This window comes from Gossypium hirsutum, chromosome D02, assembly GCF_007990345.1.
Source record: "Gossypium hirsutum isolate 1008001.06 chromosome D02, Gossypium_hirsutum_v2.1, whole genome shotgun sequence".
Taxonomy (NCBI): domain Eukaryota; kingdom Viridiplantae; phylum Streptophyta; class Magnoliopsida; order Malvales; family Malvaceae; genus Gossypium; species Gossypium hirsutum.
Window position 1 is genome coordinate 59,185,425 of NC_053438.1, and position 20,841 is coordinate 59,206,265.

At 37.8% G+C, this 20,841-nt stretch overlaps 1 pseudogene; it reads left to right on the forward strand.

Annotated features, from left to right (window-relative positions):
- The first annotated feature begins 2,233 nt into the window (after positions 1 to 2,233).
- LOC107907886 (cytochrome P450 86B1-like) lies at positions 2,234 to 4,529 on the forward strand (annotated as a pseudogene).
- The last annotated feature ends 16,312 nt before the right edge of the window (positions 4,530 to 20,841 follow it).

Below are 20,841 nucleotides of genomic sequence, written 5' to 3' on the forward strand. Positions count from 1 at the left end.
TTGGCCATGTTGAAAAAGTGTGCAGAAGCAAGGGGAAGGAACCTACTCAGTAGCAAGCTCGAGATGCTAAGGATCTTTAAGCTCAGGAGGAGCATGTTTTCACAGCTTCCTGCTTTGCAAGCTCAAGCTCAAGAAAAATTAGATGTGACTAGCTAGTGAACAGTGGTTGCTCACACCATATGGCAGCTGATGAAAAGTTGTTCAAGGACCTTGATAGGAGTTTTGCTGCAAAAATCAGAATTGGTAATCGCAATCTGATTGAAGCTCAAGGTAGAGAAGATGTTGTGATCAACACCTGTTCATGTAACAAAATCATTTCTGATGTGTTTTTTATGGCTGACATAGATCAGAATATGCTTAGTGTTGGTCAGTTAGTGGAAAAAGGGTACTCCTTGGTATTTAAAGATGGCTCCTGCGTTGTTAAAGACTCATTTGGTCAGGAGTTAGTCATAGTACCGATGACAGATAGGTGTTTTATGCTCGATGTGAATCAACTTGAGAATAAGGCTTACACTAGTCTTGCTGATAACACTGATCTTTGGCATAGGAGACTAGGCCATGTCAATTTTAGATCACTTAATCTATTATACAAGCTAAATTTGGTAGATGATATGTCAAAAGTTTAACCAAGAGACATTGTTTGTGAAGTCTGTCAGCTTGGTAAGCAAGCTAGATTTCCTTTTCCAGCTAACAGTGTATGGAGAGCTTAAGAAAGCTTGAATTGGTTCATTCTGATATTTGTGGACCAATGAAGACTCCTTCATTGAATGACAGTAAGTATTTTGTTCTATTCATAGATGACTTAACCAGGTTTTGTTGGATTTATTTCTTGAGGCAAAAATTTGAAGTGTTTGAAGTATTCAACAAATTTAAAGTCTTAGTTGAAAACCAGACTGGCTGTAAGATCAAAGCCTTGAGAACTAATAATGGCACTGAGTATTTGTCTGATAGATTTTAGAAGCTGTGTGAGCAAGCTGTGATTCATCATCAGCTAACTACAGTTTATACTCCTCAACAAAATGGAGTATGTGAAAGAAAGAATAGAACTATGCTTGATATGGCCAGATGTCTGTTATTTCAGAGTAAACTGCCAAGCAAATTTTGGGCTGAAGCAGTCAATACCTCAGTGTATTTGCTCAACAAGCTGCAAACTCATGCTGTCAAGGACAAGACCCCTTTTAAAGCTTGGCATGGACTCAAGCCAATTGTATCACACCTGAAAGTGTTTGGCTGTGTGTGTTATACTCATATTTCAGTATAAAAGAGGATCAAGCTTGAAAGAAGAGTTGTTCTAGGGATCTTTGTTGGCTATAGCAGCACTAAAAAGGGCTATAAGGTATTTGATCCTTCAATAAAAAGGATTTTAGTGAGTAGAGACGCAAGGTTTGATGAAGAAAAGGTTTGGAGCTGGAATAATGCATATGGAAGATTGATTGAAGAAGATCAGATGAACTATGACCTTGAACCTGCTGAGTAGAGCCAAGAAATGAAACTGCTGATGATGCTTCTGTGAGAGGTACCAAAACTATTGCTGACATCTACCAAAGATGTAATGTTGCAATAGTTGAACCCTCTGACTTTGAAGAAGCTGCCAGGGACAAGCACTGGAAGAAGGCCATAGAAGCTGAACTAGAGATGATCCACAAGAATGATACTTGGGAATTGGTGAGCAGACCTGATCATAAGAAGGTCATTGGTGTCAAGTGGGTGTTTAGAGCCAAGTACAATACTGATGGCTCATTGAATAAACACAAGGCAAGGCTTGTAGTGAAAGGCTACAGTCAGCAATATGGCATTGATTTCATGGAAACATTTGCTCCAGTAGCAAGGCTAGATACAATTAAGCTTCTGTTTGCCTTGGCTACTCACAAGCAATGGAGAGTTCACCAGTTAGATGTTAAGTCAGCATTTCTAAATGGTTTTCTCAAGGAGGAAATTTTCATTAAGCAACCAGATGGGTTTAAGGTCCTAGGAGAAGAGGACAAAGTCTATAAGTTAAAAAAGGCTCTATATGGCCTAAAAGTAGGCACCAAGAGCCTAGAATGACAAGGTTGACACATACCTGTCTAGGCTCAGGTTTGTGAAAAGTGTTAGTGAAGCTACACTTTATGTGAAGAGGTAAGAAAATGAAACATTGCTGATTGTTTCTCTCTATGTGGATGACTTACTTGTCACTGGAAGTAAAGATGAATTGATTAGTGATTTCAAAGTGTAAATGCAAAAAGTGTTTGAAATGACAGATTTGGGAGTCATGACATATTTTCTTGGTATGAAAGTAAATCTATCAGATCAAGGCATTTTCATTAGCCAACATGCCTTTGCTTTGAAGATTCTCAATAAATTTTGCATGCTAAACTGCAAGACAGTCAGCACACCTATGGCTCAAGGAGAGAAGCTGACTATTAGTGTGAATCAACAAAGGGTTGATGAGAAGGAATATCGAAACCTAGTAGGTTGCTTGCCTTATTTAACAACAACCATGCCCAATATCATGTTTGGTGTTAGTCTTTTGTCAAGATTTATGCACTGCTGTGATGTTTTGGTTCATTTCAAAGAAGCCAAGAGAATTCTCAGATATGTCAAGGGAACTTCAAGTTATGGAGTCAAGTTTGAGAAGGGAAAGGAGCTTAGGCTAGCAGGATACTCTGACAGTGATTGGATTAGCTCTGTTGCTGACATGAAGAACACTTCTGGTTACTTCTTTACCCTTGGATTAGGAGTTCTCTGTTGGAGTTCAAAGAAGCAACAAACTATTGCTCAGTCTACAGCTGAAACAGGATACATTGTAGCTGTTAATCAAGCCATTTGGCTTAGGAAGCTCCTATATGATCTTAATGAAGAACAAGCTGAACCAACTGAGATCAGGGTGGATAACCAATCTGCAGTTGCCATAGCCAAAAATTCAGTGTTTCATGGTAAGACTAAACATTTTAAGATCAAATTTCATTTTGTTCGAGAGGTTGAGTAATCAAAGGAAGTCAGTCTTGTTCATTGTAGCTCAGAAACTCAATTGGCTGATATTTTGACCAAGCCATTAGGAGCTACTAGATTTGAAACTTTGTGAAGGAAGATTAGTGTTTGTTGCATACAGTCTAAGGAGAAGTGTTAAAGTTTTGGCCAGCATTGCAACAGGAAACCCGCAACAGTTCAGCACAACACCAGCAGCAGAACTATTTGAAGTGCAGAAATTGAGCTGAACCAAATACAACAATATGTTTTGATCATTTTGTTCCTATGTAACTTTGGCTAGTTCATTTATAATTTGTTCACAAAGTTAGTAGGATTAGTTTATGATTTGAGTTGATGTAATAGCTAATATGTTAGCTACCTTTTGTGTGTAATTCAAGCAAATTTTAGTCTTGTATTAGTGGGAGCAGTTAAGTCATTAGGTAACTGCCCATTATTTTGTAACTCATATATTATTCAAATTTTGAATTAAAAATTAAGGTGAATTTTTTAGTTATCATTCTCCCAATTGTTTTCATTCTGTTTATGCTTCGATTTCTTTGCTTAGTCTGCTAATTTTGTTTTTGTTTTACTACTTAAGTTCCAACAGTAGCTCTTGTCGTTAATCCTGGGTGTTTGGCCCTTGATTTGCCCAAAGTTCCCTTTGCGAAAGCATTTGAAGAGGCCACGGAACTCACCTTATTAAGATTCTTGATGCCACCTTTTGTATGGAAGCCTTTGAAGTTCTTCGAACTTAGAAATGAGAGATGGCTCAAGGAAGCAATAAAAGTTGTCCACGATTTTGCAGATAAGAAAGTGAGAGATCGAAGGAAAATACTTGGGAACTTAAGCAACCAATCTGATTTATTGTCGAGGCTTATTGAGAGTGAAAATAAACAAGGCCAAAACAGGCATTTTCCAGATAATTTCTTGAGACATTTCTGCACAAGTTTCATCTTAGCAAGTCAAGACACAATGTCGGTTGCATTAGCCTGGTTTTTCTGGCTTATACACAAAAACCCACAAGTGGAAAACAAAATCCTAGGCTAAATCTACGAAATTTTATGCCATCCCGAGTGTAGAACACACGATGATCACATCACAGTTTTCATAGAAGAGGGATTGAAAAAGATGGTTTATCTCCAAGCAGCATTATCTGAATCCCTACGGCTCTATCCATCAGTGCCTATTGAATTGAAACAAGTTCTAGAAGACGATGTGCTCCCCGATGGAACAAGGTTAAAAAAGGGTGCTCAAGTCTTTAATTTCCTATTCTCAATGGTTCGTATGGAATCCATATGGTGCAAAGATTGCTTGGAGTTTAAGCCGGAGAGGCGGATCAAAGATGGGAAGTTCGTGAGTGCAAACCAATTTAAATACCCGTTTTTAATGCCGGTCCGAGGCGATGTCTGGGGAAGAATTTTTCTTACACTCAGATGAAAATGGTGGCTGTTTCAGTACTATTAAGGTATTCGGTTAAGGTTGTTGAAGGTCACAGTGTTGTACCAAAGCTGACCACCACACTCTACATGAAAAATGGTTTAATGGTGACGCTAAGGCCTAGGTTGGTAAACAATGCTTAGTGCTGCCTATATTATAACACTTGGAGTGAAAATATAAAGCAGGATAATTGACATGAATATGAGGATTAATATGCAGATTTGATTTGTTGTTTGTTTACTTATTCTCGTATTTATTTTTACCTTTTGTGTGCTGGGTTGGATTAAACGATAAGCCTCTGTTAATGTGATTAATTGTTTGGATCTTGCAGTACCTTTGTCAATTTTTCGATTTACAGTATTGTTCTCGATAAATATTTATGTTTGTTATATACCCTTTCCTATTGAAATTTTTAAAAATTATAGATGGCGAAAAAAGATTTTATAAAATTGTGATTTTACGTCAATTCTTATTATTTTTTATAAGAAAATAATAAATCAAATTTTTTTTCTATAAAATTATAGTTTCATAGAATCATTTCTACGTAGATGGCACTACCATTCAATATATTTTTTTTCTGAACAAAACAAAACAAAACAGACCTTAAAAGGCCTAACTTTCATTTATAGCATCCAGAATTACAAGATCGTGAATCTCTTTTGGATAATTCACATCAAAATTCCAAATCCAATTATTACCCAATACAAATTTGCAAATAAAATCAGCAAGCTTGTTGCTGGGTCTAGGCACCCACGTGATGACCGCAGCCTCAAAAGTCTTCAATTGCAAATATATATCATTCGCACGCTGTCCTATAAAAGTGATATCCTGACCCTTACTGTTTATTCTGTTCACAATATCAGCATTGTCAGACTACTCAAAGTAAACCTTTTTTAAATTCATATTTTTTGCCAAGATAACGCCTTCCTCAAGATCCATAATTTCAGCCCAGTCACTGTTAATATTCGTTTAACGCAGCCGAAACCACCCATCAGAAAGCCATCGTCGTCCCTCACAATAAACCCCAACCCCATTCGTTCCGCATCAATAGCCGCATCCACATTTATTTTAACAACCCCCGCGCAGGTTTCTTCCATCTACGAATAGTAGGTTGAATAGGAATAATCGGTTTTTCGCTAAGGTTATAAATCCTGAAGTCATTGCTAAGTGCCAGAGCTCTATTCCAAATCGTAATCGCATTCTCCTTAATAGAAACCAATATACAAGAAATGAAGAAAGAATTAATTATTATTGAGAAAAAGATCAATACGTTGAACTTCATGCTACCTGTATTTATAGAGTTTTTACCAGGCTAACTAACACTAGTACCTGTTAACTGCTAATAACTAACTACTAGTACCTGTTAACTGCTAATAACTAACTACTAACAACTAACAATATCAGTTAACCACTATTTATTATTTTAAACCTCAATATGCCTCCAGCTACTTGACCTCTGCTGCTAGTTCTTGTTTGGAAACAACTCTGAGACTTGACCGAAACTTTGTAAACATAGGAGCAGACAAGGGTTTTGTGAAAATGTCTGCTATCTGATCCTGTGCTGGGACATGCCCTATGATTAATTTCCCAGCAGCCACCTTTTCCCTAACAAAGAACAAATCCAGCTCCACGTGCATGGACTTCGAATGCAGCATTGGATTAGCGGACACAGCAACAGCCCCAGAACTATCACACCACACTGTAGCTCTCTTGGAAGGAACAACATGCAACTCAGACAAAAGAGACTTCAGCCACACAACCTCAGTAACCGCATGTGCAAGTCCCCGATATTCTGCCTCTGCAGTTGAACGGGAGGCAACCTGTGTTTTCTTCGATCCCCAGGCCACTGGATTACCACCAAAAAATACGTAAAACCCTGAAGTGGACCTCCTATCGTCGATATCAGTTCCCCAGTTCGCATCAAAAAATCCCACGAGATCCAAATTGGTAGCAGTTGTAAAATGAAGGCCATATTCCACAGTATTTTGAAGGTATCGAATAATTCGCTTGACAGCCTTAAAGTGCTGATCAAGAGGCCAATGCATGAACTGACACACTCTATTCACAGCATATGTAATACCCGGCTGAGTGATAGAAACGTACTAAAGGGCGCCTACAATGCTCCTATAATTAGACTCATTTTCAATGGCACTCCCTTCATGTCGAGACAGACGTGTTGTAATAGCCATGGGTGTAGGAGAACCCTTCGCACAATCCATTCGAGCTCTTTTCAAAAGGTCAAGAACATACTTTCGTTGACTCAAGAATAACTCATTTGTAGTAGGCAGGACTTCAATACCCAGGAAATAATTAAGGGACCCTAAGTCCTTCAAAGAAAACTTTTCATCTAAAGCAAGAACAAAGTCATCTATACTGCTTTGATGACTACCAGTGACAATTATGTCATCCACATAGACCAGAACATATAATAACACACCATCAGCTTTCTTGACAAACGGCGAACCATCCGACTTTGTTAACACAAACAGAGAAGAGATTAAGAAGTCTCTAAGCTTAGAAAACCAAGCTCGTGGTGCCTGCTTAAGACCATATAACGCCTTCTTTAACCTCAATACCAGATTTTGGCTACCATGCTGCTGTTCAAAACCAGGAGGTTGAACCATGTAGATCTCTTCAGTTAAGTCCCCGCTAAGGAAAGCATTGTTGATGTCAATTTGCCTTAACTGCCAGCGAAACTTCACTGCCAAAGCTAGAACAACACGAATTGTCGCTGGCTTCACAACTGGGCTGAAGGTTCATGGAAATCAATTCTAGCTTCCTGGAGATATCCTTTTACCACCAAGCGGCCCTTATACCGAGCAATAGAGCCATCCGAATGGCGCTTAAGTTTGAATAGCCACTTGCACCCCGCTGCTCTCCTATTGGCAGGTAGTGGAACCAAATTCCAAGTATTGTTCTTTATTAACGCATCATATTCTTGTTGAGCAGCCCGAGTCCATTCCTTAGAAGAGAAGGCTTCATCAATTGTTAGAGGTTCAGAAACATGCAACTCCGCTGAAAAAATTCGAGGTTTAAAGATACCAGTTTTGACCCTTGTTTGCATCGGATGCACATTGATAGGAGGGGCAGATATTTCTTCAGCAACTGGAGCATTACCATGAGAGCCAGTACCTACTTCAGCTTGAGGAGAAATTTTTGAAGAAGATGAAGAGCTACTATTGCTATCTGTAGTAGGTGAAACAGACAAACCAAGACCGACAGTAGGTGAAATAGACAAAATAGGAGACTTGGACTATACACCAGGAGAATTACCAGTTCCAGTAGGAGTAGAACAACTCAGTCTTGAAGGTTGATCCACAGGCATCACTACTGGAACACATGACTGTTGATGCAAAAATTGAGGTTGAAAGCCACGAGGATCCGCATTACTAGTAGAGTTGACAGAATCTTTGAAAGGAAAACAAGACTCATCAAATGTCACATAGCGAGAGATAAACAATTTCCCACTATCATCAAGGCACTTGTATCCCTTGTGACTGGGACTATAACCAAGAAAAATCCATTGCTTGGAACGAAACTGCAACTTATGAGAATTGAATGGCCTAAGATAAGGATAACACCTACAACTAAAAACTTTTAAGTGCATGTAAGTGGGCACAGATTTATACAACATGTTAAGTTTAGTTCCCATGCAAAGGTGGTCATGCACGACATACAAAGGTGGTCATGCTCCTGGAATCGCTGCAAGCAGTGGTGCCATGGTGTGCAGCAACTGAAGTTTGAAGCTGCCAATCTATTTGCTGTTTTTAGTTCCATTTTGATTGTTTTGTAATCTAGTTCATGTTGAACTAAGTAGGTAAATGTTTTGATATTGATTGACTGAAAAGTCAGCAATGCAAGTTGTACAAGCTAATCTTGTAAGTTTCAATGCAAATTAGTGGAGTTAGGTAGTTGATTAGGTGATTACTTGTTTGTTTTACTTGATTGACTGATATATGTAATGGCTTAATGCCTTGTTGATGTGTTAATGAAAGATATCAACTCATTTTTCATTCAATCTTCTTCTCTCTTTTCTGTTTTTCACTTGCTAGTTTCATCTTTCTGTTTTCTGCTTCCGAGTTTGCTTCTTCACCAAGGCTCGAGGCTTACTACTCAAGCAAGACTAGAAACAGCTTGTTGCTGCCTCTTGCACCAACAATTGGTATCGAGAGCTCTTGTCTTAGTGGACCTGTTGCTTCAAAACAAGGAACTTGATGGCTTCTTCAGGATTTTCACCAGCAGCCCCACCAGTCTTCAATGGAGAAGGCTTTCACATATGGCTGGTCAAGATGAAGACTTACCTACAGGCCTTCGATCTGTGGGAAGTTGTCAACACAGATACTGAGCCAGCACCACTGAGGGCTAATCCCACAGTAGCTCAGATTAGGCAACATGCTGATGAGAGGACCAAAAGGCACAAAGCCATGTCCTGCATCCAGAACTGTGTGTCAGATGTCATCTTCACCAGAATCATGGCCTGTGAGACTCCAAAACAGGCCTGGGATAAGCTTAAGGAGGAGTTTCAAGGCACTGAGAGAACAAGGCAACAGCAGCTGTTAAACTTGAGAAGGGATTTCGAGAATTTGAAGATGAAGGAAGAAGAAACAGTGAAGCAGTACTCAGATAGAATTATGGCAGTGGTTAACAGCATAAGGCTCCTAGGTGAGCACTTTGATGAGGCAAGAATTGTGGAGAAAGTCCTCTCCACTTTGCCTGAGAGATATGAGGCCAAGATATCCTCCCTAGAGGACTCAAGAGACCTTGCTAGCATCTCTTTGACTGAGTTAATCAACACCTTCTATGCTCAGGAACAAAGGAGAGCTAGCAGAGCTGAAGATCACCAAGAAGGTGCATTTCAAGCCAAGGCCAGAGAAACCTCGAGCACTAATGCTCAAAGAGGCAAAAAGCCTTGGAAAAACAGGCCTAAGCCTGATGCTGCAAGGAGCAATGACCAGCCCTGCAGATATTGCAAGAAGCCTGGCCATCCAGAAGACAGATGCTGGTTTAGGCCAGATGCAGTATGCCAACACTGCAAGAAGAAGGGCCATGTTGAAAGGGTCTGCAAAAACAGAAGTAAGCCAAGGCAGAATCAATTTCAGCAGTCAAAGGTTGAAGCTCGAGTAGCTGAGGACAGTAGTGACCAAGAAGAACAGGTCTTTGCTGTTTCCTGTGTAGCTTCTGAGAAGAAATGCTCCAAAGGCTGGTTGCTGGACAGTGGTTGCACTAACCACATGTCACCAGATGCCTCCTTGTTTAAAACCTTGGACAGAAGTTATAAAACCAAGGTCAAGGTTGGAAATGGTCAGTTTATAAGGGCTGAAGGAAGAGGAGAAGTGCTGATATGTACTCCCACAGGCAACAAGATCATTCCAAATGTGCTGTTTGTACCTCAGATTGACAGAAACCTTCTCAGCATAGCTCAACTGCTCGAGAAAGGTTATTCTGTTGTGTTCAAGGATAAACAATGCCACATTACTGATCCAAGTGGATCAAGCCTTATGACAGTCACAATGACTGATAAATGCTTTGAGGTTCACTGGGCAAATGACTCAAACTCAGCATACACAGCTTCTGTTGAAGACTCCAAGCTTTGGCATCAAAGGCTTGGACATGCCAACTTCAGATCAAAGGCTCGATTGGCCAAAGAGGGCTTGGCAGAGAACTTCATCAGCTCAGTGGAGCATGATGATGTGTGTGAAGTTTGCCAAATGGGGAAACAGGCAAGACTGTCATTTCCTACAAATTCAGCCTGGAGAGCTACTGAAAGACTGCAGCTGGTGCACTCTGATGTATGTGGCCTGATGAGGACTGAATCACTCAGCAAAAACATGTATTTCATCCTCTTTATTGATGACCTTACAAGGTTTTGCTGGATTTTCTTTTTAAAACACAAGTCTGAGGTAGCTCAAGTGTTTGTGAAGTTTAAAAATGCTGTAGAAACAGAAACAGGTTGCAAGCTGAAATCGATAAGGACTGACAATGGCACTGAGTACACTTCAGCTCAGTTTCAAGCCATTTGCAATGATGCTGGTATCAAACATCAGCTTACAAATGTCTACACACCTCAGCAGAATGGGGTAGCTGAAAGAAAGAATAGAAGTCTGATGGATATGGCCAGATGTCTTCTGTTTGAAAAGAAACTGCCCAAGACCATGTGGGCTGAGGCAGTAAACACTGCTGTTTACCTTCAGAACAGGCTTCCTACTAAAGCTCTTGCATCCGAGACACCTTTCGAGGCTTGGTTCAGTTTCAAACCTTCCTTGGCACATCTGAAGGTGTTTGGTTGCCTGTGTTATGCACAAATACCAGCAGCAAAGAGAGACAAGCTCTCTAAAAGGGCTCAACCAGGTGTTCTAGTAGGCTACAGCTCAGTCAAGAAGGGCTACAGGGTTCTGGATCCCTTGATAAACAAAGTCCAGGTGAGCAGAGATGTCATCTTTGATGAAAAAGCCTGCTGGAATTGGGAGAAAAATGAGCCAGAAGCAGTTTCAGAAGACCTAGTGCCTAATCAAGCTGAACTTGAGCAGCTAGGATCTGAAATGGATGTTGATGATGTGCCTGTGAGAGGCACAAGGCCCCTAGAAGATATTTATGAAAGGGCACAGGTTGCAATAGCAGAACCTAGCAGTTTTGAAGAGGCTGAGGCAGATGAAGGCTGGAAACTAGCTATGGTCAATGAAATCAACATGATTGAGAAGAACCATACATGGGAGCTAGTTGATAAACCTACTGGAAAGAAGACCATTAGAGTAAAATGGGTCTATCGAGTAAAACAGAATGCAGATGGCAGTCTGAACAAGCTAAAAGCCAGGCTTGTTGTCAAAGGATTTAACCAAAGGTATGGTCTAGACTACCTGGAGACATTTGCACCAGTAGCCAGGCTAGACACAGTTAGAATGATAGTTGCCTTGGCTGCTCAACATCAGTGGACCGTTCATCAACTTGATGTTAAGCCTGCATTTCTCAATGGTTTCCTGGAAGAAGAGATCTACATCGAGCAGCCTCAAGGATTTGTGATCACTGGCAAAGAACACATGGTGTACAGACTGAAAAAGGCTTTATATGGCCTGAAACAGGCTCCTCGAGCCTGGTATGCTCGAATTGACTCTTACTTGCTCAGTTTGGAATTTGAGAGAAGTCCCAGTGAACCAACACTGTATGTGAAGAAGAACCAAGCTGAAACTCAGCTTATTCTGTCACTCTATGTTGATAATCTATTGGTAACTGGAGGAGATAGAAGAATGCTGGAAGATTTCAAAAGAAAAATGATGGAAATGTTTGAAATGTCTGATTTAGGCAGAATGAACTACTTCCTTGGAATGGAAGTGAGCCAAACAGAAAAGGGAATCTTTCTTAGTCAGAGTTCTTTTACTATGAAGATCCTGGACAAGTTCTCTATGAAGAACTGCAAGCCAACAAGCACACCAATGGCTGTTGGAGTGAAGCTTTCGAGGCAAGGGAGTGGTAAACCAATTTGCGAGACCATGTACAAGAGTCTCATTGGTAGTCTGTTGTATTTGACTGCCACAAGGCCCGATATCATGTTTGCTGTTAGTGTGCTAGCAAGATACATGAATTGCTGCAATGATCAGCACTTTCGAGCAGCTAAAAGAGTGCTAAGATAAATCAAAGGCACCATTGGTCATGGTGTATTGTTCAAAAGGGCTGAAAACATAAAGCTAATAGGCTATGTTGATAGTGACTGGGCTGGATCAAGTGATGACATGAGGAGCACATCCGGATATGCATTCAGTCTTGGCTCAGGCATGTTTTGCTGGAGTTCTAAGAAACAAAGTCTGGTGGCACAATCAACAGCAGAAGCTGAATATGTTGCTGCTGCATCTGCTGTGAACCAAGCCATATGGCTTAGAAAAATCTTGACTGATTTAAACCAAAACCAAAAGGAGGCAACAGAGATTTATTGTGACAACAAATCTGCTGTTGCAATTGCAAAAAATCCCATTTTTCATGGCAGAACCAAGCACTTCAATATTAAGTTGCATGTTATAAGGGAGATGGAACAGGCTCATGAAATCGAGCTGATTCATTGCAATTCAGAAGTGCAAATTGCTGATATCTTCACAAAGGCACTCAATGTGTCTAAATTTGTTAAATTCAAAAGGGAATTAGGTGTTACTAGCATGGAAACTAAGGAGGAGTGTTAAGTTTAGTTCCCATGCAAAGGTGGCCATGCACGACATACAAAGGTGGTCATGCTCCTGGAATCGCTGCAAGCAGTGGTGCCATGGTGTGCAGCAACTGAAGTTTGAAGCTGCCAATCTATTTGCTGTTTTTAGTTCCATTTTGATTGTTTTGTAATCTAGTTCATGTTGAACTAAGTAGGTAAATGTTTTGATATTGATTGACTGAAAAGTCAGCAATGCAAGTTGTACAAGCTAATCTTGTAAGTTTCAATGCAAATTAGTGGAGTTAGGTAGTTGATTAGGTGATTACTTGTTTGTTTTACTTGATTGACTGATATATGTAATGGCTTAATGCCTTGTTGATGTGTTAATGAAAGATATCAGCCCATTTTTCATTCAATCTTCTTCTCTCTTTTCTGTTTTTCACTTGCTAGTTTCATCTTTCTGTTTTCTGCTTCCGAGTTTGCTTCTTCACCAAGGCTCGAGGCTTACTACTCAAGCAAGACTAGAAACAACTTGTTGCTGCCTCTTGCACCAACACAACATTTCATACGGAGATTTTCCACTAAGAACAGGTGTGGGGAGCCTGTTGATGATGTGAACAGTAGTGAAAAAGGCATGAGACCATAAATGCATGGGAACAGTCGCTTGAGCCAACAAAGTCAGGCCAATATCCACAATATGTCTATGTTTTCTTTCAACTAAGCCATTCTACTCCGAGGTATGTGGGCAAGAAAGGCGATGATGGATACCCAATTGAGATAGAGCTTGAGTAAAAGGCCGAAACTCTCCCCCCAGTCTGCTTGAAGAACCTTCACCTTACTACCAAATCTAACTTCAACAAACTTATGAAAATGTAAAAATTTTGCAAGAGCCTCAGATTTTTGTTTAAGGAAATAAACCCAAGTAAACATGGAGTAAGCATCCACAAATGAAACATAGTACGAATGTCCTTCAAAGGTTACAGCAGCTGGCCCCCAAAGATCAGCTACAATGAGCTCAAAAGGAGCTGAATACATAGTTGTAGAAAGGGGAAAATGGAGCTTATGAAATTTCCCAAGCTGGCATGCAGAACAGAATGAGTTCAACCGAGAATTCTTTGCAACTATATTACATTTTTGAAGTACTGTATTAACAGTTCTATTACAAGGGTGGCCAAGTCTCTGATGCCCCAATTCAAACACACGATTACTGAAACGATTACTGGAAGCAGGAGGCATAAGGCTAGTGATATGAACAGTAGCAGGCGAGGAACCACCAGTGCTAGACTTTTGAGCAGCAAACATATCAAACTTGTACAGGCCATTATGCATGTGATCCTCCAATAAAACGCTCCCTGTCTTGACATCTTTTACAAAACAATGCACAGGATGAAATTCAAAATAAACATGATTATCCATTGCAAACTGAGCTACAGAAAATAGATTTTTACAAATGCGAGGGACATGTAAGATATTTTCCAACCGAAATAATCTACTAGCAGTTGGAAGAAGACCTGAGCCAACATGAGCTACAGGCACTGACATTTCATTCCCCATGTAAAGCTTGTGGTTACCTGTATATGGTGTAACAGCACCCTTCAAATTTTCCAAATCACTAGTAACATGATTGGTTGCTCTTGAATCGGGATACCACACAGTTGAATTTAAAGAGTTCGAAGAAAACGATCTGTTATTGGGAGGAGCCATATCATCAGTAGAAGCACTCGCATGAGAACAGCAGTGAGCACAAGAAGACCGAAGACTCCTGAAACTGATGACAATGAGCCTGCATAGACTGATCCGACACACCCTCAAAGTTCTCATCAAAACGATAATAGCACTTCTGGACAGTATAACCAACTCGTCCACATAATTGACATTGGGGTTTATTATGGCTGAACTTCCTTCCTCGACCTCGGCCTCGAGAAAGCCTTCCATTGCTCTGTAAGAAGTTCGAGCACCCCTATCACTCTTACTGATAGTGTCATCAGCATTTCCATGCTGCTGAACAAGATTAGCCTGAAAAGATACATTCGAAAGAAGCTCTTGTTGTCAAGCTTCACAATCAGTGAGCATTTCTGCAAGAAGATCAAGAGGAACCCTCATTGCAGATGCTATAACCCTAATGGATTCAAACTCCACAGGCAGACTAGCAAGAATAATACTAATTTGCTATTGTTCAGACACATCATTACCTGCAACTATAAGTGTATCACACAAACTTTTAATCTTTTCCAAGTATTCCTTTATAGTCAACTGTCCTTTTTTCTGAGAATACAAGGAATGACGCAAGGTGGAAACTGTTAAGCTCGACTTTGAAACAAAACGGCGTGTAACAGTACTCCAAATATCAAAGCTAGTCCGAGCATTAGTGAGATGAACCAAGATCTCATCACAAATGGTGGACAACAACCAAGAAGGTAATAACTTGTCTTGTTATTTATGAAACAAGTATTCAGGATCGGGAACAAGATTACCTTCTGTATCAGCAATGGACTGCGGAGGAATACTAACCGTACCAAGAACAAACTCATGGAGGCCATAACCTTCAAGAATTAACAGAATTTGTTGCTTCCACAAAAGAAAATTAAGTTTACCAAGTTTCACAATATCATGCATAGGAAACTGTTGAATCTTTCTTAAAGAAGCAGTACCAGGACCGGAAGAACCATCTGCAGGAACCTCATTGTTAAACGATCGACGATTCTCGAATTCATTACCAGAAACAGCTTCAGTGGCCATGAGAGAAAAAAAACTTTATATTTTTGCTCAGATACCATAATAGAAACCAATATACAAGAAAATGAAGAAAGAATTAATTATTATTGAGAAATAGATCAATACGCTGAACTTCCAGCTACCTGTATTTACAGAGTTTTTACCAGGCTAACTAACACTAGTACCTGTTAACTGCTAATAACTAACTACTAACAACTAACAATATCAGTTAACCACTATTTATTATTTTAAACCTCAATACTCCTCTTTGCCGCAAAAGGTAAAATTGTTTCTGTTGTTCCACGAGTTCCAAATAAGAATAATAAAGTCCTCCATAGCTTTTTTATCAAGAAGTCTCATGGTAGCTTCCAACCAGCCTATGCAACTATCGAACTCATTTCTCACCAGCTTATCATCAAGCCCACCACAGACCAGAGTCTCCTGAGTTGTGGGACAATCTTTTATGGCATGAATAAGAGTTTCCTTGTCGACACCACATCGCTGGCACGCCGAATTCACCGTTGGTCGAATGGTAGCAATTTTTGTATTAGTAGGCAAGATCTCATTTCCCCATCTCTAAGCAAAAACCCGAATTTTTGGTAAGATTTTATGTTTCCAAATCCTCTTCCAGAATAACCTATGAGGACCCATGCCCATCTTTTTTAGAATGAGCCAAGAATAAGCTGATTTTGTAGTAAAAAGACCACGTTGACTATGAAACCACACCAAAACATCTTTCGAAGAATGACAAAAAATGGGGATATTACAAATTTGGTCCTCCAGATTTTCCCCGTAAATGTCACGCACCCTATTCCTGTCCCAACGCATGTTGTTCAGATCCCAAAGCTCATACACTTTCCTCTCACCCACATGCCCCGCATACACTTTCCTCTCTCCCACATGCCCCGCTTGGCAGGTAAAAGAGTCCCCATTTAGACCCTTAAACCCCCAATTGTCATTGTGAATGTCCACACTTTTGCCATCGCCCGCCAACCACCCGAAGCCTTGTTTTAAGCTCTTTTCTGCTGTTACAATACTACTCCAAGTAAAAGATGGTTTATCCACTTTTTTAGGTCTAAAAAGATTAAAATCCGGAAAATATTTAGAGCTGAGAACGCGATAGCAAAGCATGTCTGTTTTTGTGATCAGTCTCAACATTTGTCTACTGAGAAGCGTCAAGTTAAATAAGTGAAAGTCTCTAAACCTGAGGCCTCTTATGCCTTTAGGAGCACAAATATTATCCCACACAAGCATAGCCAAACCACGATCCTTATTTTTGTATGCCCACCATGTTATACGAACCTTAGAATTCATGTCTTCGATAACACCTCTAGGGGCAAGAAAAACAGAATAAGCATAAGTGGAGCACTACCATTCAATACTAAAAAAAATATATAGGATAATGAATTTTTTTGAAACTTCCAAACTTTATAAAAAAAATTTCATTTTAGCCCTTTATTTAATTTGTTGTCTCTTTTAGCTTTTTAATTTGTATTTTTTTTGTTAATTCAGCCCAAAATAGATAGAAAAGTTAACGTTTGTTAACTTTGTTGATGTGGCATACAAGTGAATTGCCACGTAGATGACATATCATCATTTAATTACTTTTTAAAATTTTTAAAAATATTTTTTATATTTTTTTATAATTTAATAATTTTTATAGTTTTTTTATATTTTATAAAATTAATTAAATATTAATATATCATCCACATCGCAATTTGTGTGTATGCAATGTCAAGAAAGTTAAAAAACATTAACTTTTTTATTCATTTTTGAGTGATCTGATAAAAAAATTATAAGTTTAAGGACTAAAAAAGACAAAACACTAATGAATGACTAAAATAATTTTTTTAAAAAGCTGGAGAGCCAAATAAATCATTATAACAACAATAAATAAGTAATACCAAGTGGTCAGCATTATCTAGTACATTTATTTTGATAAAGTATTCAAACCTAATCTTTATATACTAGATATTCAATGTGAGTATGAACATGATTTATTCACGTGAACTGAAAGTTAAAAAGAAACACTAATAGCATAATAGAGCCATGGTTAAACTCTTTGCTTAGCACTCTAATGACTAAAGTTCATGACTACTTATATGATCGCGATAGCCCATATTTAACTATAAATATATAATATGTTGTAATACATGAAAATAATAAGATTTAATGTCAACTAAATCATGGATGGAGTAGAAAAAAATTTATGTCCAAGTTGAGTTATTCCCCTCGAGCTTAAAATGGTTAAAGAGAAACATTTAAAGTTTGGAAACTAAAAAAATTGAAAACATGAAGATAAAAGAAACTTTGTAAAATATCCACCCCTTGTAATTGAGAAGAAATACGCATTGCCTTTTCATATTTGCCGATTGATGAAATGATGACTTATTTAAATATGTTTAGTTAGTCTGTTCATAGAAAACATCATTATGAGCTATTTGGGTTGAGTTTTTATTGTCAGGAAAGAATGCTTAAATCCATAAGTAATCAATATAATCACATTATCTCTGCTTTAGTGTTTGATAAATAGGGAAGAGCAATGATCAGTTATGGGTTTGTTTTTTTTGTTATTTCGGTCAATTATCTGTTTTTAAATTTTTAAAATGACCGGATCGAAAAATTAAACTTAATTAAATATATCCTTTAATTATTTAAAAATAATAATATATCATTCAAGCTCAATAACTAAATTTGTTTAATTGATATAACTAATAGACCTAAAGTCAGTTTGATTATGTCAGTTGTTAAGTTTTTATTTGTCAGGTCAGCTTTTAAAGATTATGATTGGTTAAGTCAATTTAATAGAAAAACTGAGTGAACCGACCAAAACACCGAATGCTTTACCCTACTAATAAGGCTCTTTATTTCGCTTTAACACTAGAATAAGCTATAATTGCCAACTATTTTTTTTTCTTTTCCAAGATATCAAAGGGTCCCTAAAAAATGAAAAAACTAGTTTAGAAAACTAATCATTAAAATCACTACCCTAATCAGAATCCGAGAAAGCACAATGTTTGGGTTTAAAAGGTTAAAGAGAACAACAAGCCCTTAGTAATGTTCTACACAAGTATATTAATATCCTAAGATCTACAACAAAGTGAACTATCTAATGTGTTGTCATAAATTTGCTTACAATTTGAATTGCATGACTAATGTCAGGCCTTGCAACTATCAAATATATAAGACTACCAACTGTCTGTAAAGAATTGCATCATTTAGAAGTTCTCCATCTATAGTTTTCAGTTCAACATTAGTTTCAAGAGGACTAGCAACAAGCTTTTTTTAGGGGTATTAAATCTTTTAAGAGAACTATTCGAAGTTTCGCCCGTACAACAGTCAACAAGTCCCCTAACAACCAAAGGTATTGCCCCTTGGTGGGGGTTTTGTCTCCCATACTCTACCAAGAGCTAGCGTGCCATGAGTGGCTGCTTAGTGGGTCTGGTTAGGTTCACAAACTGAAGTGCTCTTAGCTCTATGAACCAAACCCATCAGGCAGTCGCTCAAGGCACACTAGCTCTTGACAGAGTACAGGAGACAAAGTCCCTACCAGGGGACAAGACCTTTAGTCATTAAGAGACCAATCGATTATTGGTAAATGACACTTCGAAGACTTCTGCTGAAGGAGTCAACCCTCCTTTATCAACCTTATTATCAGATAAACAAATTTTGGAAATAATATTGTGAGCATATTCCACTTGATTCAAACATATCCATGAAAGCTAAAGTCAACTTTAATAACTAAAAATTATTGTAATGGATCTAGATCCTTTATCACAAAAGTTTTACAAAGATGATCATTTGTATTTTGAATACCAAGATCAGTAACACCAATTGTCACCATATCTTAAGCATAGAGAAGCAATAATAGAATAAGTTTCTTAAAATGATGAGTGAATGTTGAATCATAATGACTCTACACAAATTTGGTGTCAAGCATAGTATTGCTAAATTTCTCAAACCATGCATGCAATGCTTGTTTAAGGCCATATAAAGCTTGTCGAAGCTTGTAATACATTTTCGTTCCAATGATTCCATTTATTTTATTTATTTCAAATAGCTTAAAGACGAATATGTACAGAATGGAAATATTCCAACCCCCAAGTAAAAAACTGTTACAAATAACAAAGAAAGTAATAGATTTACATAAGAAGCAACGTAAAATAAACTAAATTTGATACTTGAATATTCGGTTTGATACCATGCTACTAATTCTTCCTTTGCTTCTGGTAAATCAAAAGGTAATCTCTCACATTTTGTTAGAGAAAAAATTATAAAAACGAGGACATTTTTAATATCCACTTGAGACAAATCCCAAACTCAAATAGAAGCAACAGCTATAAGAGTTTGAACATAAGTCATTCAATCAACTAGGGGAAAAGTTTCTTCATAGTCAATACCATACTCTTGCATAAACCTTTTCAAAGTCAACTTGGATTTATATCTTTCAATAAGCCCATTTGATTTATTCTTTACCTTACACGCCCACTTACAATCCATTGCAGTTTTCCCAAAAGCTTAATCAACATGATACCAAATATAAATTTTCTTTAAGGCATCTAATTTTTTTCTTACAACTACTTTCCATAAAGGATTAGATCATGCTTAATGATAAGACTTAAGCTCATAAAAAGAAAGAACGATGAATAAGAAACAATGAATTGAAATAATCTTGTGAAGGATTTTGTTCACCTATTGAACGTTTAAGTTCTAGGAGAAGTTTCATTTAAATAAACAAAAGGATAAAAAAAAACACAAAATACTTAGTAGTTTCAATTATAAATCCATGAAATCTAGACAATGAATACAGAGGGATGTTCTTCTAAAAATACAAAGTTCATGTACACTAGGATCATACCAACTATATTTCTTTTATTAAATGTATAGACTAAAAACACACAATGAATAGTTTTTTAGACAAATTAACATGCTCAGCTTTAGGGAGTGAAAAGAAACACGTAGACCCAAAAATACGAAGCTTAGAATAATTAAGAACATCATCATATAAACTATCAAAAGGAAAGATTCCACCAATAATAAAGGAAGGAATATGATTAATAACATAAACGGAAATAAGTGCAACTTCCTTCCTAAATTTTCTTAATAACAAGGAAGATAACAATATAGCTCTAATAGTTTTCACGATGTGACCATGTTTTCTTTCAACAACACTAATTTGTTGTGGTATATTTATGCAAGATAGATCAAGAAGAGTTCCTTGAGATCAAGAAACTCTTTTTAATTTACTTGATTGAAAGTCCTTAGTAGAATTGGCACAAAAACATTTAATGGTTTTAGAAAATTATGTTTTAATCATGATAGATAAATCTTGATAAATTTTAAGAAAATTTGAATTATGTAGAAACAAATAAATTAAATTGTACCTTCAATAATCATTAATCAATATAACATAATAACAAGAACCCTCTCCTCATAGTGGCTAAATGAGATGGATCCATACATTTAAATGAACAAGATATGTTGGAACCATAAATGTCTATTGCTGATGTTTTAACCCTTGTTCAAACAACTCCTTGAATTGCTACTCCTTGCTCAATCCCATTTTTAAATAGATATGTAGACAAGCCTTTAGGCAATGGTGTGGATATGAC